The following is a 6,000-nucleotide window of genomic DNA, read 5'->3' as shown; positions in this document are numbered from 1 at the left end:
CTAAAATGCTAATGAAGTATAGTCTTATGTTCAATTCCTTCTTAATTGAAAGGGATAAGAAAAAATACCCCTTATAGAGCGAAGTACACAGTGAGCAGTTGAAAGACATGAGCAGGAAGACACAATGAAGGGAAGGGACGTTTAAATGGGTGAAATAAGGAAGGATATATTACGATTCGCACAGGGAAGATAGGAATGATAGCCAAGCGGCATTACAACAGGTGACGACATGGAGTAACTTCCTACTCTTTGTTAGATTGGAGTGGATAGAGGGAAATTTAATCAGAAGATTTGGCGAATCGATTATCTGTTTGCGACCATGCTTGTGTGTGAAAGCAAGGATTGGGGGGCGGTAAATATTATACAAGCAGAGATAAATCATAAACTTTATATCTGCACACCCTAATTTATCAAAATTTGACTGCTGCTCACCCGGTCAATATTTTCTGGCGCCGCCCCTTCGTCAGTATCAAGTTTGTCGACGTCCTTCTCGACGTGTGAGACCCTGTCGACCATTTTCGCAATTGTTCCATTCATTAATCTCACTTTCTTCACGATTGTCTCGTTCGAAACCCTTACCATTTCCAGTATTTCACGAATTTCACATAGTTCACTTTGGTCCGGAGCGGGGTGATATGTGCCAAGGTATAAATTACATCTCTTCCACAAACCAAACTCTACTGTCTGCATAAAGTTTACTATAAATAATCAACGTTTTTAGTGTTGAATTCAAGCTGTATATTAATACATACAAGTATTTATGCTACATTACTTAAATAAAGCAACTTTTATGGTTTTGCGAATGTAGTAGTTAATTAGGAAAATAGTCTCGGACGCTAATTTCATGGGAGAAAGTTCTTCAATTTTTGGCCCCCTCCCCCAAAGTTAGGCTCCAAGTTACGCCCATGTCCACCACTGTTCCGAAGTCAGTTCTGTCTGAAATTTTATAGGTGTCATAAGCCTTTCTCTTTTACTTAATAACTGAAAATTTGGGGGCACGAGAGCCCCCCTTGCCTCGCCAAGTTACGCCTATGAATTACAGTATTTTAATGTAATTAAATTAAATGTAATATTTCGCATGATTTTTTTCCAGGGAGGGGCAAGCAAAGTATTTTTTTTTCAGGGGTGGCAAAGGAGTGATATTTTTCTCCATAATAGTGATACTACTGAAGAAACACTATTTCAGTCCGAAATTAACATGTACCTTCAACGAATTTACAATAAATAACATAAGTTACTGTGACCGAAATGATATATCTTTTGGTGGACATTCATTTTCCAGGGGGGTGTGGCCTCCGTTGCCCCCCTTCCGGACGTTCATGGTGACATCGCATGATATTTAATCTGATTTGAACGGGGTGAATGTAATTACAGAATCGCTCACCAGATGTCACATCCAGCTGGAATATACACCTAGAAAAATGTTCCCGCTAGATGGCAGGAGTAATGAAATGATTTTTCTCTTGAATCAAAAGTAAGTTAAACTATCTGTGAATTCCAAATTTTCCTAAAAATTAGCCTTGTAGTGTGTATTAATGATATTGTTAAACGTTTAATGTAATAAATGTAATTTTTAGTCAAGTGTAGCATAAATACTTGAAGTAACGCAAGGTGCCGCGTGTAGTTACTTTAGACGAGTTAGTTAGGGTCGGGCGTTTCGTGCTTTCGGCATACTTACCTGGCGTAGGGGTTACCGTGATCAGCAAGGCGGTTCCCCCGGGGCGAGGCTCTTCCATTGCACTTCGGTTGGGCTGACCCCTGCGAATATCCCAAACGTGGATATCTCGGGCGCGCAATTTTTGGTAGTAGGGACTGCGTTCGCGCCGTCCCTTATAATTATAATTGAAACAGAATATTCACACAAAAAATCATCAAGAGAGTAGAGACAACTTATCGAACTTGAACGAGAACATTGGTTTCCGTATACAAATACCATGCCTGAATGTGTTGCTAGATTCTACCGTCATATCAAATGAATATTGTTTGGTTGGTTTATAGATTTTTCTTTTGTTTAAACGTTGCCTACATCGTTAGGTTAGCAGCAATGGTGAGATAGAGAGAACATCAAGGAAACGCCAATTTCCTTCATTTAATAAATATGCACACAACATAACAATTTAACCTTACCAGATTCGTTTTACGTACCTGTCAATGACGGCGCCGTCTTGACCAATGGGTGGTAGCCACATCTTCGAACAAAAATGTACTTCATATTGACAGTTATTACCTGAAACAAACAACAATTAGAAGTTTTAATATTGGTGTATAATCAAATTATGCAATTTCTGTGTTCCGTTGCAAATGTTAAATTTTAGGTTCAGAGCACCTTGATCCAGGGGTTATAGTTGAACGCGTTTCGAAACCAGAGGTCCTGGGTCAGAAGCTTACAAGGTTCTCACAATATTCTACACACACATTATTTTTAATCGTTTCCAGTAACATTCCTTTCTCTCATTATAGAAGTTTGACGCTGTATAGTGGATTTACATTGTTTCGTATGAAGTAATAATTTTCACTTCATGGTATAATTAAACGAACAATGTAGATTATTATTTTTGATTGATATATTTGAAAAGGATTTATGTAGTTCTTCGTCCAGAATATGATTTCAGTAGTTGTTTTATGTGTTTGAGCACATTTATGTCAAAACAATCCCCAGCCTCCTATAAACTAGTATAAACCGTACAAAATGAAGACTAAAATTGGTATACGCTGTAAGTGCCAAAATAATTCAAACCCCGTTTTCCACGTTAAACTGTGTAATGTGCCATGCTTTATAATGTGGTAAACGTGAAAAGTGGCTGGTAGCCTTCTAAGTAGTTCAAAGTGCGTGAAAAGAGGCCACTAGTGTGAACGTTCTTATGGGCTGATGTGCGGAACGATGGGATTTATCAACACTTTCGCTTTTGGCACTTTCAACGTTTACCACTTTTAGTCCTCAAATAATTATTTTTTCCAGGCGCGGGGCTTCGAACGTGTGCCCTAGTTGGCCATCCATAATGCCGGCTCTCGTCTTCCCAGTCTGATAGCAAATGCCTGTGGACGCCATGTGATGTCCTTTAATTTAAAATTTTCACGACCGATTCGTATGTTAGTAAATGATGTGTACAGCCACGGACAAAATATTTATTACTGACTCGTTCCCTATTATAGTATTAGGTAAAATAAAGGTAAAGTTCCTCGCGTGCCATGAAGGCACATTTAGGGGATGTAAGCGTACCAAGGTGTGGGCTTAGCACCACGCTCCTACCGCCTTTACGCCCCCCTAGGAACCCAATGATTTGAGGTTGGGTGAGCCCCAGAGCCGCTTTATGTGGGGGACCAGAGGAAAGGAATGTTAGCTATGTATATATCATAATTGTCGCATGATTTACTGCCACTACTCCGTCTCGGTTATCTGTGGAGCAAACGAACGAAAACTGTCCCTGCGCAAGTAGTAACGCGAGACGGCTCGATCAATGAACACGTGAGAGGATATGGGATTGCCTGTAGGGGACGACTTCAGTAATCAACCTTCCCAGCACCGTGTATTGCTTCGCTCTGCTCAATCTCCTGCTACGCACGACATTGCTCCAGAGATAGGCGGGACAGAGTATAAATGTCAACCTCTCTTCTACGTTACACTGTGGATCGTATTTTGCAGACTAACGAGGCTATGGCGTCTGTACTCATGTCCAGTATAATCCCCGTGAACCTTGTTTTGTGAACTGCCCATGTGTTTTTGCGACTGTCCTTTCATCTACCTCATCTTTTCACAATTCATCTTCATCTAAGCGATTAGCATTACAACAGGTGACGACATGGAGTAACTTCCTACTCTTTGTTAGATTGGAGTGGATAGAGGGAAATTTAATCAGAAGATTTGGCGAATCGATTATCTGTTTGCGACCATGCTTGTGTGTGAAAGCAAAGATTGGGGGGCGGTAAATATTATACAAGCAGAGATAAATCATAAACTTTATATCTGCACACCCTAATTTATCAAAATTTGACTGCTGCTCACCCGGTCAATATTTTCTGGCGCCGCCCCTTCGTCAGTATCAAGTTTGTCGACGTCCTTCTCGACGTGTGAGACCCTGTCGACCATTTTCGCAATTGTTCCATTCATTAATCTCACTTTCTTCACGATTGTCTCGTTCGAAACCCTTACCATTTCCAGTATTTCCCGAATTTCACATAGTTCACTTTGGTCCGGAGCGGGGTGATATGTGCCAAGGTATAAATTACATCTCTTCCACAAACCAAACTCTACTGTCTGCATAAAGTTTACAATAAATAATGAACGTTTTTAGTGTTGAATTCAAGCTGTATATTAATACATACAAGTATTTATGCTACATTACTTAAATAAAGCAACTTTTATGGTTTTGCGAATGTAGTAGTTAATTAGGAAAATAGTCTCGGACGCTAATTTCATGGGAGAAAGTTCTTCAATTTTTGGCCCCCTCCCGCAAAGTTAGGCTCCAAGTTACGCCCATGTCCACCACTGTTCCGAAGTCAGTTCTGTCTGAAATTTTATAGGTGTCATAAGCCTTTCTCTTTTACTTAACAACTGAAAATTTGGGGGCACGAGAGCCCCCCTTGCCTCGCCAAGTTACGCCTATGAATTACAGTATTTTAATGTAATTAAATTAAATGTAATATTTCGCATGATTTTTTTCCAGGGAGGGGCAAGCAAAGTATTTTTTTTCAGGGGTGGCAAAGGAGTGATATTTTTCTCCATAATAGTGATACCCCCTGAAGAAACACTATTTCAGTCCGAAATTAACATGTACCTTCAACGAATTTACAATAAATAACATAAGTTACTGTGACCGAAATGATATATCTTTTGGTGGACATTCATTTTCCAGGGGGGTGTGGCCTCCGTTGCCCCCCTTCCGGACGTTCATGGTGACATCGCATGATATTTAATCTGATTTGAACGGGGTGAATGTAATTACAGAATCGCTCACCAGATGTCACATCCAGCTGGAATATACACCTAGAAAAATGTTCCCGCTAGATGGCAGGAGTAATGAAATGATATTTCTCTTGAATCAAAAGTAAGTTAAACTATCTGTGAATTCCAAATTTTCCTAAAAATTAGTCTTGTAGTGTGTATTAATGATATTGTTAAACGTTTAATGTAATAAATGTAATTTTTAGTCAAGTGTAGCATAAATACTTGAAGTAACGCAAGGTGCCGCGTGTAGTTACTTTAGACGAGTTAGTTAGGGTCGGGCGTTTCGTGCTTTCGGCCATCAAGGTATAGGTAATCGGAAGTCGGTCTCTCTTGTGTCACGCATCGTGGGCTAATTATTCCAGGTGGAAGCCGTAAGTCTGGCACGGACAAACGGTGCCGCCTATACGGTGGTTAGGTGATTGCGAGGAACCTTTTTGGTTGAACACGTTGAGTGGAGCAGACATACGACTTGCACTATTTTTTGAAACTGTTTTCCCTTACTACCTTCATCCTTCCTCTTCTTTTGTCTTGGGCTCTACAATTAGTTTGGAATTTGGATTCGCTTCTTTGGATTGAGTTGTCAGTTGGTTTGAGTTTGTGCCTCTTTTCCCATAGGATTTGCGTTTGTTCTATTGGATCATATAAACAACTCACGGATGTGGTCTTCTGATATGCATCATGGTCTTCCTGCAACGCTGCTACGACAGCGAGAAGGGGTGAAAACCTTCACCGGAGGTACTAAACGGACGGACGGTCCAAACTCCGAGACGATGCTCGATTCACGAAGTTTCACAATAATTTGCGAAAAATCCTGATAATTAAAAAATAAAGATTGGCCTTCGTTAAGCTGAACTGATCTGTGCGTGTTCAAATTATTATTCAAATTCTGAATGACAATAAAGTGACCTGAACCTGATATTAAAATACCATTGCGTGTTCTGATAAACTGAAATAATTTATTGTCAGTAATACACTTCACTTCAAAATTACAAAATGTATAATTAATAAACAAAGATGAGTGTTGCAAGCATGTTCTAAATTCTGTTTAAATGTAA

General features: G+C 39.8%; 1 non-coding gene across 1 annotated transcript; it reads left to right on the top strand.

The window, feature by feature from the left end:
- The first annotated feature begins 1,670 nt into the window (after window positions 1–1,670).
- LOC145994505 (U1 spliceosomal RNA) lies at window positions 1,671–1,832 on the top strand. Its single transcript, XR_014442370.1, has one exon. It is a non-coding gene; the product is annotated as a U1 spliceosomal RNA (small nuclear RNA).
- The last annotated feature ends 4,168 nt before the right edge of the window (window positions 1,833–6,000 follow it).

This window comes from Lepisma saccharinum, chromosome 10 (genome assembly GCF_977018435.1).
Source record: "Lepisma saccharinum chromosome 10, izLepSacc3.1, whole genome shotgun sequence".
In the NCBI taxonomy this organism is placed as follows: domain Eukaryota; kingdom Metazoa; phylum Arthropoda; class Insecta; order Zygentoma; family Lepismatidae; genus Lepisma; species Lepisma saccharinum.
Note: the sequence above shows the minus strand (reverse complement) of the source record. Positions and strands in the feature narration are given on the sequence as shown.